This window comes from Scomber scombrus, chromosome 11, assembly GCF_963691925.1.
Source record: "Scomber scombrus chromosome 11, fScoSco1.1, whole genome shotgun sequence".
Taxonomy (NCBI): Eukaryota; Metazoa; Chordata; class Actinopteri; order Scombriformes; family Scombridae; genus Scomber; species Scomber scombrus.
Window position 1 is genome coordinate 2074836 of NC_084980.1, and position 20476 is coordinate 2095311.

At 38.4% G+C, this 20476-nt stretch overlaps 1 protein-coding gene across 1 annotated transcript in view; it reads right to left on the reverse strand.

Annotated features, from left to right (window-relative positions):
- Window positions 1–20476, reverse strand: part of LOC133990698 (cadherin-18-like) — a 198673-nt gene that overhangs the window by 145043 nt on the left and 33154 nt on the right. The gene's annotated exons all lie outside the window — the stretch shown is intronic.

Here is a 20476-nt window from a genome sequence, read left to right on the forward strand (position 1 = left end):
ATAAATGTAACGCAAGACAGATTTTGGTGCTTCCTTTAGACGTCATAATTTATCGGAGAGACTTCACTAACCCTTTCTACCATCAGATTAGAGTCACACAGCCCGCCGTCTTAAATTAAAAGACACTGCACATTCCTGACTTCCCCCTCTGTGTCTCCTGAAACCACACAGAGCATGAAAGTGAGAAAATGAGTGATAAAGACTTAAACAAGAACATCTTAGTAAATAGTATGGTTTAAACAATACCAATTACTTATATCAGTATCAATTACCTAAAGAAACCTCCATTGTAACAGTTATTAAAGCGATCACCGCTGAATTGGTATTTGAAGAACTGTCATTATACTTTCTCCTTTCATAAAACAAATGTTGGTATGAGAATGTTTACTTAATGTGAGAAAGTGTTACATTGATGTTATGCTTACATTATGGTGATAATCAATTTACTATCATGGAATAAGTAGAATAACAATGTGTTATACTTGATCATATTAATCCTTTCAGGTTTTAATGAATAGCAGCTTGATGAATCAAGCTGATGTTATATTAATGTCAGAATGATACATCCTGTGTTCTGTGTTACTACGTTATAGTATGCATTTTATAATCAGGATTAAATACTTAAGTTTCACAGTAAAAAAAAAGCTGGAAATTAGATCCTCAAAGTAGCTGTGATGAACCTAATTGGCTGACACACAAGCTCCTCCCCAGGACAAAACCCAGCTGCACCCATCTGACTTGGCTTTGCTCCAGGTTTCCATCTCTTCTTTTTTTCACCTCACACATTCTTACCTTAGTCACCTTATCTTATTTTAATCTTTAGTTATTCTTTATCTAAGTTTTCTTAAGTTTTTGTAACCGTGTAACTTTGTCAGCAAACGTACAGAGAAAAGGCCCTTTAAGTAAACACGTCATTAAGTTTTGCATTCAGCCTGTTTTTGACCCTTTTTAAGGATTTTGACGTGTGGCCAACGCTGAGATCTCTCCAGAAAGTTATTAAACAATGAACTAGTTAAATTGAACTTTTCCTCCATCTTTCATCAACCTGCGAGAGCTTTTTGGGCAGACAAACGTCTGTCAATCCTACGACTCATCATAATCGAGAGGGACAAAGTGTGCAGGCAGACAACCACCGGACCAGGCAGTCGGAGAAACGGCCAGCCGAACCGGACCATCCTCACAGCACCCCGCCCGGAACGATGCACGCTCTCTGAGATCAATTGTGTATGTCTATTCTTTGAAGTGATACAGGGGATCTATTGAACCGTAGAGCCATGAACTTTAGATATTTGACTGATTCCGAAATTTCTTGATTTATTAATTATGACTTATTGAATAAAAAGATTTATTGGACACACAAAAGTCCAATCAATCTATTCCTTCATAATCTGAAGGTGGTGCCCCTGATTAGATTACGAGAGCAATTTTTAATATCTTATCATTTCCATAATTCGCCTACAGTGGCGATGGTCAGAGAACGATCATAGTCATGGTTTAAAGAAGCACAACACTGAGACAGCCTTCTAAAACCAGAATATGAAAACGTGCATCAAAACACTCCAAGACCAAGACACCAGTGTGTATGTAAACACACTCACTGGGACATTAATCTAGAAGGTAAATGTGTGTCAATAAAGCTAATTAACCATTCAATTTGATGAGACATGATCCCATTTGCAGCAGGAGATGATGTGGTGAAGCATTAGATCTATACACACAAAGTGAAATCATCTGCATGATTCTAATGTCTGTTCAGAATTGCCACTGTTTGAGAAAAAACACTCACATTTCTATCTCAGAAGAAGTACCTCATTATAACTAGATGATCTCGTAATGATTTCCCATCATAATGAGGACACCTTCCTATAATTCTCTTATTAAATCCATAATGAAAAGGTTAGCTGTCACTATTAGATATTTGACCGGAGTGGCATTCACAAAGTTCAAGATTTAAGATTGAGGGATCCTTTATTACATTACCATATACGTTACATCCCATTATATGTAGTAAGTATGAGAGAGCTGTGTGTGCCTTCATTAAAAATAGTACTTGAGAAATAGTACTAAAAATACAATACAAGAGATTTGTGTCTTTGTGTGTGTGTGTGTGTGTGTGTGTGTGTGTGTGTGTGTGTGTGTGTGTGTGTGTGTGTGTGTGTGTGTGTGTGTGTGTGTGTGTGTGTGTGTGTGTGTGTGTGTGTCTGTGTGTCACAGACAGGCAACAGGCTGGTAGTGTCCATAATTCATAAGCCCGGTGGCCAAAAAAGTGTCTGGGAGCCTGCTGGTCTGGGCCTTGAGGCTGTGGTGCTAGTTGCCAGACGACAGCAGCTGAATCAGTCTGGTTGAGTCGGCTGTGCTCTACAATAATACTGCACGCCTTGCTAACACACCATCCATTGTAAATGTCCTGAATGGAGGGAAGCTCACATCCACTGATTCTCTGGCGATAACTCTATGGTGCTTTGCAGTTGAGGGCAATGTAGTTCCCATACTGGTGATGCTTTCAGTTGTGCCTCTGTAACAGATCCATAGGATCTTGGGCCCCACGCCAAACTTTTTCATCCACCTGAGGTAAAAAAAGTTGTTGCTGTGCCTTTTTCACCACATGGCTGTGTGTGCGTGCTCATCCCAGGTGAGGTTCTCGTGATGTGAACGCAAAGGAGCTTGAGGCTGCGGACTTTCCTTACAGCAGATTCATTAAGTTCCCTTATTCCCTATTGAACAGCTTGTTCTGTCATCTTTGTTCCTCTGCCAAACCTTCAATCTGAGATCTGATTCTCCTTACAATGCTAAACAAAACTTTGTGATAGAAATGTTCTTTTTGTACAACAAAACTTTCTCTCTACCTTATAGTCTTTACATAGACATTACTGCTATAACATGGTACTGCCAGATATTCTACACAGCTCTGCATTTCTGTAGTTCTATATTTCGATGCATGTGTTGTCTGCAAAAAAACAATGCAAACATGCAAATTTCACTGTGGACAATAGAGAGATACTGTCATAACTAAACATTTTGGTCTGTAAAATGTTGCACAAAATAATACAATGTAAAGGTATATAGGAAATATTAACTATAAAACAACACAGAGAATATTTTGCAGACTGAAAAGGTGTAGACTGTAGCTCCAGCTAGTGACACATACCTGTCTTAAGGAACATACGTAAGACACACACACACACACACACACACACACACACACACACACACACACACACACACGCACACACACGCACACGCACACATATTATACTAATTCTATAGTATACTAATTATACTGATGCTACCTTAATGCTAACATTCTGATCCTACATTTCTATATCTGTCCATTCAATTATCAACTGCAACATAAATTCAACACTATTTGTTAGTTTGTTCTTAGTAAGTAGTAGTTTTTGGTTTTCTTTCGAAGTGTGAAATGATGTGTGGACGTATAATTCTTAAGTAGTACAGTTAACTAATGCGTGTTTCAGTATGTATCTATTTTATCTTTCAATCTCAATTTTCTGACTTAAATTCAAATGATAGATTAAAACCAAATTTAGTATCCAAAAGTTGTTTAAAATTCATTTATGGACTAAATAAACAGTAACAGGCTTGACACTGAGCCTTGTGGAACACCAATAGTCCTTCAACAAACCTTTAATCATCTTGGATTAAAGTGATTTATTAAATATGCTGTTGCTATTCTTTAAGATTTAGCAGAGGCAGCAAAATTACAAAAAAAAATTACTACTGCAAGTCACCTTCCCCACCTTCATGCTTCCAGCTCACCCCAAAATCAGTCAGTGTTTCAAGAATGAAAAGACTTTCAAAGGTGCACATGCCTGGAGGAAAAGGCCTCCACTGTTTGTTTTTCATACAGTAAGGTACAGAATATTATTCATGCCATCAGGAGCAGGTGAATATGCTAATAGTCTCCTCATAGTCTGCTTTCCAAAATATTGTTGGAGAGAACAAAGACTCAAAGGAGGCAAATCTTGACACAGTCAGCAGCATGAAATGAAACAGAAAAAGTAACAAGCAACAGGAAGCAACAAGCTGCAGAGAGTAAAAAGAACAGAAATACACCGCCAGAGCTGCAACACAACACTCCGGTGTAAAGACAAAGAAAATCCATCTCCCTGGCATAAAATAAAACATTTAAAACAAAAAAAGAGGAGACAGGAGCAGACAAAGACAAGAAGGGTGGAGGATAAAAATACAGAAGCATGGAAACAACAGTGTTTCTAAGCAGCAGCAGAAGCGACTGACATTTTGAGGCTAAAGTATTTCCCCCTGTGCATGTCTCTCCAGCTAAGAACAAAGGCTTGTGAGGGTGTGAAATATGAATCAAAAAGCGCGTGGGCGGGCAGGAAGTAACGGTTATTAATTTAAACAGGTTAATTCCCTTCTGGTGGGATTTACAGGACATGCTCCACTAAGCTCCATCCCTAACCATAAGAGCTAAGACACGATAAGGTGGTTTCACTCTGATTTGATATACTTTATCCAGTTTATGTAACATCAGTACGTGATTCTGCTGACAAAAAAACATTATGGGTAATACAGTCTTTGTATGTGGAGTTCCAGTTTATGTGGCTTTCCTCCTGATTTTGCCCTAGCTTCAGTTTAAAGAATTAAGCTTCTATCTGTGTACATCTGTCTATATTAGGGGTGGACTAGTAAATGTGTTAAATGGGACATATCACACATGTACAAGTCTACACAGCTCTATATGTATATTCTGGGACTTTATTTACATTTAAAACCTCCATATTTACCTCATACTGGTCCTTAATGAAGCCCCTCAGATCAGCCTAGTGTCTGAAACTTTCTGCCCTTTCTGATTGGTTACTTTAAAATTGACTTGAGGTTTAACATGTATTTGAACAAGTACCTAACATTATGCATTATGATGAGTTTACCTTATAAATTGTGACACATTGCTATTTTCTACATCAGTGGTTCTCAAACTTTTTCATTTTCAGGGACCCACAAATTGAAACTATTTAGACCTTGGACCGTCATTGCTGGGGAGCCCCTTTAACCTCCTCAAAGACCCCTGGGTAGAGTCCTGCACTGGTCCTATTTTGTAAACCCTAACCCACACCAGATGTACATAAAACCACCACCAATTCCCTCAAATCCTCTATTTGAATTGCAGGCATATTGTTGTGGATGTGTTACAAAAAATATATGTTTTTATGTTTGCAAAAATTACGTTTTAAAAATAGCTTTAGTCCTGCCGTCCGCATGTGTTCCACCCAACCCATACACGCAAATTACACAGTGGGGTATTTTTTGACACACACACACACACACACACACACACACACACACACACACACACACACACACAAACACACACACACACACCTAATCATATGACATAGTCACTCATTTGTATCAGAGAAGATTGAATAATAAGAATTCCCATTACTCTATCTATCTATCTATCTATCTATCTATCTATCTATCTATCTATCTATCTATCTATCTATCTATCTATCTATCTATCTATCTATCTATCTATCTATCTATCTATCTATCTGTCTGTATGCACACAGATTGTGAATCTGAAGGAATGGTTTAGAAATCCATGTGAATGGTTCAGTTTTGTGTGTCACCCTTAACCTTTGTCTTTGTATATTTTATAATTGTATTTAATGGTTCAAAGGTTACACCTAAAAGATTCTATGCTTAACATTGCAGTACATGACATTCGGCCACTAGGTGTCACATTATAGCACTAACATCTCAGACCGAAATAAATGTGTGTTGTTTACTCAATAAAGTTGGAAAAAGAAAAAGAAGTAAGCCAACAGCTCATGAAACTCAGATCAAACTGTCAAACTAGGCAGTGCTGATTAAATATGGATCAAGATTTTGTTACTGCATCGCCTATTTCTTGCCTCAAGTGCCTCAAGTTAAGCTGTAATTTAAGAAAGTTTGTGACACAGCCGCCATCTTGTTAATGGCGTACTAACATGCAAATGCAGCCGGGAGTGTGACTTCATTCACTGCTCAGGTCGCCATCAGTCCACTATTACTATTTTCATATTAAGAAAAAAGGATTTTTAGGTGAAATGAGCAGCTTATTTTCCAATTAAAAATGTATCGCGTAGTACAAGAAATATTGTGAAGAAAGATAAGCTAAGATGAAGCCACTTTATATAGTTTATATAAGTATAGTTTATCTGTATACCATCACTCTATTTTTCTGACCCAACATGTCGTTTGGAACAATATTCTGTCATCCACCGTAAAGAGTGCACATAAAGGCCACACACACACACACACACACACACACACACACACACACACACACACACACACACACACATACACACACACACACACACAGCACTCAGGATCTGCAGACATTTTAAAATGTAAATGCATGATTTCACATATAATAATTTTAACCTGCTGGTTTCAGAGGTTTTCTTTATGTGTGGGATTAGTCTTAAATTTATCTTAAAAACTGTTGGTATCACCTTTAGGAAAAGCCTGTGAGTCACAAGCCAAGACATTATGAATTGAGGTCTCATAGACTGGGAACATGTTTAAAAGCTAAGTAAAGTGAGTTCAGGTAAGGTGACATTCCACTTCATCCCTGTATGTGGAGTTTAAGCCTAAAGCAGTCATAGCCACAGTAGGCAGAAAAGCAGGGATTCAGTCATGATTGTTGAAGGAAAATTATGATTTAACACAAAATTGTAGTCCTTTTTTGGTCAGTTTTATTGATTTAATACTTAAGTGGACAGTGTATCCATATATTTAATGTTGTTTACTTCTTTTAGTTTCCTCCTGGCCTGGAAGCAAAGGTTCTGTCTAAGAATTGGGAGCCTTTAAACTGATTGGAGTTGGAAATGCTTGAGTTTGGTCAAATGTCTGTAATAATCTCTGAGTGCAAGTTGAACCAGTAATATATCTGCTTTTGGAAGCCTTTAACAAACACCATTTCCCATAATCCCTAAACTGTGACAGGTTAAAAAACCATCAGCATGACAATATGAAGTCAGTAAAGTGACAATGACAGTGGATGCAGAGGGCTGAAATGTGTAGAAGTATTTTAAGCAGCAAACAGGGTCAGACTGCTATTCTCTCCATTCAAAAAGAATATGTGATCTTTTGAAGATGAAATTGTCTGGTCCCTGAATATATGATGACAACCATTTTTTCCACACATTTCCAGGAAAATATATTGCCCTGCATTCAAGCCAGTAGGGTTCTAATTCATCTTAGAATATTCAGGAATAAATTGAACTTTTTTTTAGAAAGACCCATAAAAGAACTCTCAGTGACAGGAGCAGTGGCTAGATAGAGTGCAGGGATTTATTCTTACTGGGGCTAGATGGAATTTGAAGTATTTACTTGTGGGTCTGGGTGTCATTTTAAAGTCAGTTTGAACATGACCACTGCATACATTTCTGATGATTCAAATGTACAACATACAACAGATAGAACTAACAATAATAATTATGATTATGAAAATGTCAAATCATTTCTTGATGGTGTTTTCAGTATTCTTGGTGGCTGCACACACACACACATACACACACACACAAAGGAAATAAGGAAAAAAAGTGAATGCGAATCACCAGAAATCCTTCCTTTGCTTCACGAACTGCTAATTGGTGTTCATGCCACTGATAGTAAGATACATGACCAGGTAAAAATACCAGCTCACCACCAAAATCCAGTTGTTATGGTCTTATCACAGACATGCATGAGTGTGTGTAGCTCCTGTCATCTCAACAACATTCTTAATACTATCAGAGGCACTCTTGCTGCACACAGAGATGTAGACAGACAACCATCTTCAAAATACAAAAAAATAAATAAAGAAATACTCAAAAATAACATCACATCACGTCAACTTCACAGAAAATTATTTTTTTCATTTTTTTTTTAAACACGGCACCATAAGGCCAGATCATGCTGAACTGATCTACGTCCTTTGTTTTCTTTATAATAATTATAATCCATCATTACAACAAGACGCCAGTTTAGAAAGAGATGGTTAGTTTGTCTGCGTGACAGAGTGACTTTACAACTATAGAGCTCAATGATCAAATCAGTACATACACAATACATTGACAAAATTAAGAAATCCTGTGCTTAGCCATGCTATGCTTTATGCTATGCTACCTTATTCTATGCCCAGTTCGTTACCAGTCAATGTAAGTCTTCCCCTATGTAAGTCCATGAGGAGGTTTTTTGGCTGGGGACTAGGCTGGTAAGACCTGTGGCCCAGAAGCTGATAGGTGCAGGTCTTGGTGTGTTTCAGTCATGCAGGGCAGAGGAACCACGCCGCTAATTTTGTTCTCCTTACAGAAATAGCAGCTCAGTGATAACTCTGCCTTGTGGCTCCCGTTTCTTGTTAAATCAGCTTGCAGGCTTTGCATTGTGGCTGATGGCTGATGAAAGGTCCTCGCTGGAGGTGGAAAACCAGTTTGTTGCTCTGGGTTTGTTGACCTAGTGACATGATGAGTCACACTGACCAATGCTGATTCAGGGATGGTCCATATGGTGGAGTTAAGGTCTAAGTGTGAAAACTGAGGGTTCTATTCTAGAGGATAGAACTAAATTCTCCAGCACCTTTTTCCTAACCATCATAGCTTCACTTTTTCCAGTTGACCTTAGGAAATTAAAGTTTATTAAAAATAATTATATTCCCCTCCTAAATATCAATCTCTCTGTTTATTGATAATTACCATCACATCATCTGCATATGCTGACATTTTAACAGCTGAATCACAACCTGGAAAGCAAACCTGAGAGTTCCCTCCTGAGTTTGTGAGGAAACTTAATGGTGAGGGAATACAACATCCCAGCAAGAGAGCATCCCTGACATAACCACCTCTGTACCTTAAAAGGTGTAGCCAAACCAACATTAATTTCATTATACTTGCAATATCATAGTACAGTGCCTGGTCTTTTCCTGGTCTATGGAGACTACTATCTATACCTAATGAGCCAGAGAGGTCCAAATCATGCCAAATCAGACTGACTTATTTACCTGCTGGGCATACAGTAAGTCTGGTCAACATGGATGACCTCACCCATCACCTCTCTAAGTCTAGAGGCAACAACTTGAGAGACGACTTTGTAGTCCTCACACAGAAGAGATACAGATCTCCATTTCTTCAGATCTTGTAGATCTCCCTTTTTTCAGTAGCAGGGTGATAACCACCATCCTACAGCTCATCAATACATGTCTTTTATACCAAACTGTCACAAAACACCTCTGATAAGTCTTCACCAACCACTGATCAAAAAGATTTATAAAACTCAACAAGCAGTCCATCAGAGCCAGGTTCTTTTTCCAATTCCCAGGCTCATGTGAGCAGTATGCGTTTCTTTCAAAGACAGTTGTGCATCCAACACTGTATTGGTGTCAGTATACACCTGAGGTAGTCCTAGCATAAAATATCCAGCCAACTCTAAATCCTCCAGATATTCCCTTTTAAAGAGCTCTTTGTTGAAGAAGGTGGTAGAATATGTCTCTGAATCTCAACAGTTACCATTAGTGTGGATCTATTTTCACAGCATAAAGAGTGGTGACCTTTCTCTGACCATTCTTTCGCCCCAAACTGAAGAAAAACTGCACACATTAATCTTACATGGACTAGCACTCCAAATACTGTAATGGCAAACAGGTTGGGTAAGACAGGCAGTCTGTCTAGATATATGCTTCAATATGCCTTTGATTTCCTGTAGAATCCACTAGACTAAAAAAACAATAGTAAAATGCCAATATGTGATGTCTAACTTACCATTTTGAAAGAGCACTTAATGTTTTAAAATGACCAGTGATGCTAGTCAGACAATAAAATCATTCCTGTTCAAACCTCTCCAAACATCTTTTAACTCATGAGTTTCAATTAGACTCTTGAGTCTGGCAGATTAAGCAGGATGAGGAACACCCCCTTCAAACAAAACATTCTTTCATTGCTCAAAAGTGAAGCACGGACATTTACAAAAATCATTTTCACATCACTTTTAAAGCATGACCACACATTATTTCTTCCACCTCAAAAGAACAGGGACCAACTCTGCCAGTGTTACACAATTTATGACTCAAAATGAATTCTCTAGGCCATTCCTTCTTGCAGTCACTTTCATTTTCTGTGCCGCTGTAAGTTTCTTGTACAAAAAAAATATTTTATTGCAATCAGTTTGAAGCTCTTTACACATAACTTGCTCCATTAAAATGTAAAGGTCCTATTTTTAATCACTCATGAAAAATTACTCGCCCCTGAAAAAAACCCCACACATACTGGTATGTGGAGAAGCATTTCTGACTTAATAATCATCCTCAGTTAGTTGAGCTCCAACTTGTCACAGATTTCTTGAGGCAATGAATCTCGTTCACCCTCTCCCTTCCTCAGGTATGTCACAGACCACATAAAAACTCTCAAATCAGGGAAAATAAAAATTGTCTCATCCTCTTTAAATGGCGTTTGCTCACATTCCTCATCATGTGACAAATCCTCCAGCACTTTCTCAGCCTCAGCACCGCTCTGTTCTTTGTCAGCATTTTTTTTATTTTGCTAGATTTATTTGGTGGACCTCTCCTCAGACATGTTTTCAGCCATTAACACACCATTAACCACATTTTCAGCACTCTTGATTGCAGCTTTCTTTTTTCTTTCTCTGCCAAAAATGAGGCTGAGTTGTGGAATTGAAAGTTTTTATTTGCAAAGAAAAATTAACATGCATCCATATTCAGAGTCAAAGTCTCAGATGTCAGTACACATCACAATTTACAGGTGCTTCCTGTTTTATGTCATTCCCCTACTTGTGCACGCCATATCATTATCGCTATCGCATCTCAGGCCACAGAGACTGATTTTGGTTTCCTGTGTTCCCAGCTCCTCACCCTAAATTGATGACTTACCCTTAATTTGGGGCTTCGCTTTCCTGTGTGCCTAGTGCCACTTTGCATCAACTATCCTGTTTTTAACACTTTACCCAAAATGACCTTACAACACCATATAATCTCCCCTTTGGGGATCCTAAGACCCCCTAATAACCAACCACTGCAAGTGAGGGAGAAAACCCAGTCAAGTCATAGTCAATTAACCCTTACATACTGTTCGGATTTATATATCAAAACAAACAATACAAAAAGTAAGACATATAACCTTTTTTGTAACTTTATTTCCACTCTGAACTTGATCCTGTCCCACATGCTGCTCACTATCCTGCATATCTGCCTCTATCTCCTCATGCTTTCTCTGGAGACTCCTGAACGCCACGTGAGTCTAACTCAACTGCAGGTTGTGGTGCTTCGTGAGCTCAACCCCCCCCATACCCATCCCCTTGGCCTCAGGGCAAGACCAAACCAAATATTCCCATAACCGAAACATTTTATAGTTTCAGAAGTCGCCAAAAAAACAACAACAAACTAACTGAGGCATCCAACACCACTTTCAGCAACCTTCTCAACTTTGGCCTCGTCACTAGCGCTGTTCATGCGAGAAGCAGATTTCACACTTTCAAACCCTACAAGCCTCCTCCACTGAAGTGCCGTCACGCTGTATTATTTTAACCACATGCCAGCGTGTGAGCTTCTACAGCTACAGATGACCACTGACACAACCAACATAATGCTCTGGCTGCCAACCTCACCGCCAAACATACAAGACTTCAATACGCATAGAGAAAAAGCATGCTGTGGACTCACTCCATGCTCACACATGTGCTGACAGAGACAGAGAGAGGGAGAGAGAGAGAGAGAGAGAGAGAGAGAGAGAGAGAGAGAGAGAGAGAGAGAGAGAGAGAGAGAGAGAGAGAGAGAGAGAGAGAGAGAGAGAGAGAGAGAGTGGGGTCCCAGCTGTGAATATGTATTTCTGTGTGTATGAGGAGCTAAATGAATCATACATCAAACAGATATTAGTCTTCACCAGCTTGTCAGATAGAGAGTGTCAGACTGACGGTGCCATGTTTGGTTTCGGCACCACGCTCACCAAGAAACCTGAGCACACACAGAATCACGCCTGAGAACACATGGCGCCTGTATGCACACACACACAAACACACATACACGCACACACACACACACACGGCTGGCAAGACATCAAGCACACACAAACAGACAGGCGCACACACACACACACACACACACAAACACATACACTCACTGCAGCTCTCCTTAATTCTTGGCAGCCAGTGTATTCCCTAAACAGGGCACGATTAGTTAACTGATCTCTCCAGCACATGAGCACACACAGAATAACGCCTGAGAACACATACATACACACATCTACACACACACATACACACACATACACACACAGTATATGGACAGGGTGCAGGATGCAGGGCAGGAGGGGGCATCTTCTGATATATTGCACTCTGTCTCTCACTCAGAAAAATGGCATTAAGCCAATGCTGAGTTTACAATACACATGCAAATATCGTATGCACTCTCACACACTGTGCACACATGAGGCTTACATTCATTTTAATCAAAGTCAAGTTTTTCTCCCTTGACAAATGGATAAAATTATGCACATGAATATTCCCTCTATGTGCAAGGTTATCAGTGTAACAGTATGCAGGTAATCAATGATTTACTTTACAGGCTCTACAGTGATGCTGCTTTTTCAATCAGTTGTTTTCTTTGTTCTTTTATTCCTCAACATCATGCTTTTAAAGCGGAAATACATCTAGTTTACACATCAGATCAATCACAGAGTGCTGTTTATTCCTTCTGTGGTTCTGCAGGAGCTTTATGTCTGAGAAAATAATCCTGATGATGTCATCTCACTTACAATAGTATGTGTTGTAAGTGACTAGTAGTATGCAGCACTGAGCAAAAACAAAAAGTGGACTTTGCAAAAGGGTGAGATAAGAGTTGCAATAAGGGGAATGTAGTCCAAAACCTCAATACACATAGAAAAAAAAGCAAAAATGATGACCTCACTCTAAAAACTGGACAAAAAAACCAATGTATTTATATCACTGTTGGATACTGGAGAAATCAGCTTTGAGAATTTTAGATTATTTTCACATTTGTGCATGATTGACGTATAAAATTGTCTGAAAACACTCACCACAAATATGAAATAAATACACAAACACTGCTGGGTTGAAGATGAAACAATTATTATTGTACAATAAAGAGACACCATACATACAGAATGACATCAGCTCATCTCAATGAGCAAAGAGTATGCCCAAACTCTTATAGTTTTCTAAGAGAACAAATTTCTTCTGTGATTGGTTAAACATGTAAGTCTATAATATTTTACCCAATAGAGGATGACCACGGAGCAGAACATATAAGCGTATGCACATCCTACACTCATGCAGCCCCAAAAACAAGAGCATCCCGTCTTAAATCATTTCTTGACACCTAACAATGGGTCACCTACACCTTTTTACCTTATTTGGACACTGGCCAAGTTAAGGGAAGAGCAATAGACCACTTAATGATAACAACACACATTCCACAAGACACACAGTGATGAGGCAAAAACAATGATCTTACATCCACATCTTAGATTAAAATGATCAAACCAATCTTTATTATTATTCACTTTTACAACAGCATGAAAGCAGACAGTAATGTAAAGTATGTATACTCAACAACGTAGCACACTTGAGTACAGTTTTTGAGCACTCTACCCACCTCTGGCTACAACTGACTCATCAAATCAATTTTAATGTCTCCTGACTTAATGGTAGTGCAAAATGAAATTGCTATAGAACCCTTATAATGTTTAAACAACCTTGCTCAAGGGAACAGCAAGGTGATTTTGCATGTTTAAGCATATCTACTATAAATCTTACTATACTGTAAACATAGGTACTTTACACCACAGATTACCATTTTACATAACAGCTGCTGTGTTTTGTAAATATACATGCAATTTTTCTACCATCCTAAGCAGCCATTAGCTTCCATTCATTTTTTTTGCCCCAATTATATTATTGTTATGAAGTCATGTTTGCCAGACCCTGAAAATCAACCTACATTTCATTACTTTGCAACATTAACATAACATTGACAAACGAACATTGACTCACACAGATTACAAAACTCAAGCAAGTTTCATGAGTTCTATAATTATTTCTGTTCATAAACACATGAATGAATGGAAACCAATGGCAGATTGGTACAGAGGACAATACATCCAAAAATTAGCATGCATGTGCCCATTTTGATAAACAGAAAATTCTAATGACAGACACACTGTCCTCTGTTTAGAGAGTGTGTGTTGCTGCATCCTAAGCAGGCTATGTATTAAGTGTGCCAAAGGTATTAAAAATAAAAAGATGGAAAGATTTGTGTTTCCGCAGTGACACATCAGATAATAATGGATGTTCTTTGTGCTACATTGTTTTGTATATAAATGACTTGGCAGCCATCATCCTGCAGGAGAGACTGAGGCTCAGTCAGCCATAACATGTGCCTGTTGATGCGGTCCTTCACAAACAGTTCTACACACACACACACACACAGACACACACACATACACACAAATCACCTTTCATCTGCTTAACTTTTACTCCTTCACATGCATGTCAAAACCGACCGCTCACGCTGTCACATCATTCCTTTTGGGTCGAGTGTAACTGGCCAATGAGCAAACTTTGTTGCAGTGTTTGTAGTGGTAAATATGTTTCTTCAAAGTTATGCTTGAATTTAAAAAGTATGGCCTAGACCTATATGCTCTATATGTAAAGTACCTTGAGATGACTTTTGTTGTGATTTGGTGCTATATAAATAAAGATTGATTGATTGATGCTGTTTTTTTCAAATATATGAGATTCTGTGGCAAACTGTAATGAATCCCAGGGAGAAGCCGAGGATCAGTTACTTCCCATATTTCTAAATAAAAACTGAAAAGAGGTGATTTTTTTCTATTTTAATTCTAGGAATGCAGCTGAATCTGAATACAGAATTTGGCAAAACACAAATAACAGGTTTTACAAATATGTATTTGTTCTGTACTTTTCGGGAAGGAATATAAATGAAACGTCTCATAGCTGAATTTCCTCATGCAACAATATAGGATATTTTCAGAATACAAGGCAGTCTCGAACGCTGTGGTAAATCTTTGAGAAAAATTGCACATATATCTGTTTGTGTTGTCATTTTGGTTAACTACAAACTGTGTATGCATTTCCACTGACTGAGTGGCTGTCTGGAGCTAACAGTTGCAAACATTAAGTTTAGTTTGCCGCTGACTGAGCAGTTTGTCTTGACGTGTCGGTGCCAGCGATATGTTGGTGATTTCATTTTGTTTTTCCATCACAAACTCAGTGTGACATGTTTCCTGGTCTCTGTTGTGAAAACAGTAGTGCAGAGCAAAAATATGTTTTGTTCTGCTATTTCGTTAATTGTAGCTCACGGCAATGTGGGAGAAGCTTGCACCTGTTTTTAAGATATAACCACCATTAATGAGTGAATCCTTGAAGCTGTCCTCTTTTCAAAACAGTAACGTTATATGTGCGTGTGTTTTGTTTGTGTATGTGTGTGTGTGTGTGTGTGTGTGTGTGTGTGTGTGTGTGTGTGTGTGTGTGTGCACATGCAGCCCTGCAAATAGTAACATTAAATGTTAGTCTATGCAATGCATATATACAATGTTCACATAGGCATTTATTAGCTTAGAGTTTATTGGTTTGAGTGTGCGTTAGGGCCTTAATGTTAGTTTATTTTCAAAGATTTTTATGGTGATATGTGTTTATCGCTGAGTTTATAAAAACTATAAAGCAACACTGCATTTATGCGTTCATAATTACCATAAAGTGTTGTTGAGGAACACTAACTTTAACACTTTAATCTTCTGAAATTAGAAGTGTAATAAAAACAAAACAAAAACACTTTATTACCACTTCGATTTGAATACAACTATAAATAATGTTGCTGCCTAAACAAATACAGATACAACTGCAAATACTGGACTCACTGCACAACCCTATTAAGTACACATATGCACTTCTATTCAATGATGGGTTCACACATTTTCAAGCAAGAATCAATTCTGAAAGTGTTTTTTTTTTTTTTTTTTGCTGTAATGATTCCTCCTGTTCATACTGACCATTAGAAGATCCCTTCATAATGTACTTACAATGGAAGTGATGGAGGACTAAATCCACTGTCCTATGTCTGGCAGCATGGTGACTCAGTGGTTAGTGCTGCTGCCTCACCAGATGTTTTCTGTGTGGGGTTTGCATGTTTAACCCATTGTTTACATGGGTTTCCTACCACCATGAAAGACATGGATGTTTACCAAGGCACTGGCAAAAGAATAGGGGTTGGCCCTCATGCACTGCACTGTGAAAGCCAATTGCTCCTTTATTTGTGTATAGGATGGGTTATATGACGAGGATCAGTTTCCCAACTGGGATCAATAAAGTCATTCTTCCTCCTCTATGCAAAAACATTTAAAAGTTGATCTGAAGCTAATATGAAGCTTCAGTCGTCCAAATGAGTCAAATCAAGTCTTCTATGTTTCAACGTTAGTCTTTTAAGTGGCAACGTTACTTGTACACTTCCACCACAGCTCAACAGCTGTAAATGTGTCAGATATCCACTTGATATGAATGACTCAGACTGCTGAAGACTCATATAAGCTTCACATCTGCTTCAAAATGCTGTTTTGAACAAAATGACTTTGAAGGAGATCTTTTAATAGTCAGTATGAACAGGAGGAATGATTACAGAGAGGAAAACATTTTTCACTGTTCATATGGACATCTGACCGTTGTTTTCAGACACATTTGAAAAAATTGTGAACCTGTCCTTTAATACTGTACTCTTCACTTCACTGCATTTATTAAACAGCTATAGTTACCTTTCATATTAAACTTTTACATGTTAAATTGTTAAAATGAGAGTTACCTTGACAGCATTAATTGAAATGACTATAAATGTATGATAATATATATAATACCTTGACTGCTACCATTTTGCACAATGAATAGTTTCAGGCTACTTTTGTGACTGGTGAAAGAATGAACCCTTTCACTTATTGACACTCCATGAGCTTTCTTCATGCACTTTGATTCACACGACATCTCACGAACCAACAAGACAGATAGTTTGGCTTTTGAATAGGGCCCAATTTCAGTCTTATCCAATACTCCAGTGTTTCTTTAAATCCATTAAGTTGACTCTGGCTAGTTCCAAGCTGTGACATATTAAGACTAAGCTAACAACAGAATGACTCAAAATGACTCCACTCCTCAATTGTGATACGGACATTAAATCAGATCTGCTCAGAGCCCTGGAGATTACTAACGAGGTGGACACTTTTTTGCAAAAATAAATAAATAAAAAATACAAAAATAAGTAAGACAATCCACTCTGTTACTGTGGGTTTATATGGTTTTAATGAGAACTGCAACAATTTGTCATGCTCTGTGATCAGCCACTCTGCTGAGTTAGTTAGGCGGTTTGGAGCTTCAGTGTTTGACAGTGATGAGAGCTGCCAGTGAGTCGTAATTCAGACTTGAAAGATGAGACAGACTAATGGCCGTGGATGCAAAGTGTGTCACTTAGTAATTTTACAGAGAGAAAAAAAAATGGCATGTAAGCTAGAGCTCTAAGTTGTCTTTCAATATGCGACTTATCTTAAAAGGTTGTGGAAAAGTGATGTGAGTGACCCATACAAATTTACCACTGAAATGAAATTCATTTTGAATACATATTACTGCTTTTCAGCAGGCTGGCCTACATTTAAATGCTGGAAATGCTCATAGAAAAAGCCATTTGGATGTTGGTGTGTGACTAGAATGTCACATGTACTGACCTGAGTCTGAGTCTGATATTACCAAAACTATTTCATACTTTTTGAGAATTTGAAGGACATTTGTCACTGTCCTCCCAAGAAAATGACAGGATGAGTCAATGATACAAATGCCAACAACCATATACTGTATATTTGAAACCAGATATATGTGAAAGACTTTGGCAGCTGCAGTAATTATGGAGGGAAGTCAGGTGACATTATTGTAGAGCAGGGTCCGTGTACGAAGGAGGTTGGGTCAATGGATGGACGATTCAACAAAAACATTTGCACTGTTCACTTCCTGTTTCCAACATTGTCTTTTTTAAACCATGAACCACTGTGACATCGCCAGACCTTCAAATGTGGTTGATATTATAACCATGATTACAAAGGTCTCCTAACATTCAAAGATAAGGCTGCTGATTTTCTATGTTTTCTTATTGTCGACAAATCTCCTATGCAGAGCCAAATTAACAATAAACTCATCCTACTCATGTGTATTGTATGTGTATCAAAAGTCTGATGTGCCATTGACCTCTATTGTTGTCCAAAAACTATTAAAAACAAGCCACACCATTAGACTGGGTGACATGTTCCTTAACCATGAAGACTTTGGGTAGGATCCCCATTTCAGTCTCCAGAGAGTAGTTCCATATAAGGCGGACACCACTGAGCATGTGCAGGAATGTTGTTTTCTTGTTATGACACATCACAACCTCTTCATTTCGTGCTCACTTCCTCTACAGTCTTCAACACAGTACAAAGTCCAGATGTAGCACAAGAAGAAGATTGAGATTGTATTTTCGCAACATGTCCTAATAGCCGACCAAGGTATACTTAACATTTGTGAACCTGCCACAACTCACCTGCTTTGCTGTAAAGATACAGTCACATAGGCATGTAAATTATGTTACTTATAGATACTGATCAGAGCAATCACAAACTGTATAGATTGTATGAGAACGATGCTACAGTTTGTAGACTGCAAGAGACGCCTGGACATCGTGCCAGTACAAGACCACAAGCCTAGATTCGTCAGTGGGAATGGATACTGTAGAAGTGAAAGTGACACATGGAGTATATTGGCGCTTTTCCACTATACAGTTCTAACACGACTCGACTCAACTTGATTCTACTCGATTTTATTGCGTTTCCACTAGGGATGAACATGTGCAAATTAATGCCTCTTTTTCCACCAGGTGTTGGCAATATGGACGTGGGACTGTGGGATGGTTATGTTTTATATTTTGTTTTCCTACCAGGGTTGGAATGTTGTAGAGCTGTTGTTCATTTTAAATCATCAGTGGACAAGTTAATGTATCATAATTTTAATAGCTTTAATTGTCTGTTTAATTTAGCTCTAGATACTAGGTGGTATGACCATGTGGTATTTAAAGCTACTGTTCACTTCTTTTATCTGTGGGTTGGGAGATACCTCTCTGTGTTAGTGTTTTCTTTTTGTGTTCATGGCAATTGCGCTATATATATACTGAAACTGACAAAAAGGCAGAGCTCCTGCTGATTCCTGGACTTTTGTGCTCATTGCTGGTCCTCCAAACCTCACAGAACAGCTTGCCAACATCCTGATCAGCAGGGTTTCAAAAACATACCCTACAGACCCCCTGCCTGCCTTTGAACTCCTGCTCTCCAACCTGATCCCCTTTTGGGCAAGTTTGCTTGATCTCTCATGCTTGTCTGGATTGTTGCTGACTTTGAGCAAACCTGTCTATTTTACTTGCCTAGTCTGAGTTACTGTATGTACTTCTGGGTCAAACCGGCTTTCGCTGAGTCATCGCACACAATCCCTAAAATTAAATCATTCATGGAGTGAATGATTTCATATTTCCTCTCTTTTCTCTTCCAAACAAACTTGTTTTTTATAACCTGTCAGACCATCATGTTGATTTTTTAACCATGTTCACAGACCTCCGAACTCCAACTCCACCTCGAACTAGGTGATTACAATGTCATTCTTTCTAATATCTAATAAACTGCAAGAGCAAAGTTGTAATAGACCAGAATTACACACTTTCATGTAAAGGTTGAAGACTTTTATCTTTTTTAAGACTTCATTATCACCAGTAATAATGATGGACAGCAGACCAACCTAACCAATAACTTGCTAACCTACACAACTTTATGAACAAGTTACTAAAGCATACTAGTGCCTGTCATGGTGGTCTCATCCATGAAGGATTGCTCTCTGTAGGTTTTCATTCGCCTTCCAATCAGAGATGCATTGTTGTTCTGCAAGCAGTGTGTCCACATCTGATAACTTTGGCTTCCTGCCAGGCAATCTTTTATGACAGTTAATCTTTTTTCTCTTTTATATTTTTTAGTGCAATCTATCATCTTCTTGCTTCCTACAGGAGGATGAGAGGAGTAAAGAAATGAAGGGATACAAGGACATAAGTGATGGATATACTATATACAGTACATAAACACACTAATGCACATAAATGTATGAATGAATTCATATAGTCAGTCTACAGGGAGTGCTTTTTCATTGGTTGTTATTCATATTCTGTTGGAAACAATGAGGACAGCAGTACAGAGAATCACAGAAAACCTTCCAAATAACAGAGCTGCAATAGGTGTGATTTCATGAGACAGGTCTATGTGTATACATTGCTACTGATGGCTGGGCTGTTGTGGCCATGAATCCAAAGAAGTACAATTCAAAATGTTAAGCATGCAATATGTTCAGGGCCATGTGTACTGTAAATGAGTGCAAGCTC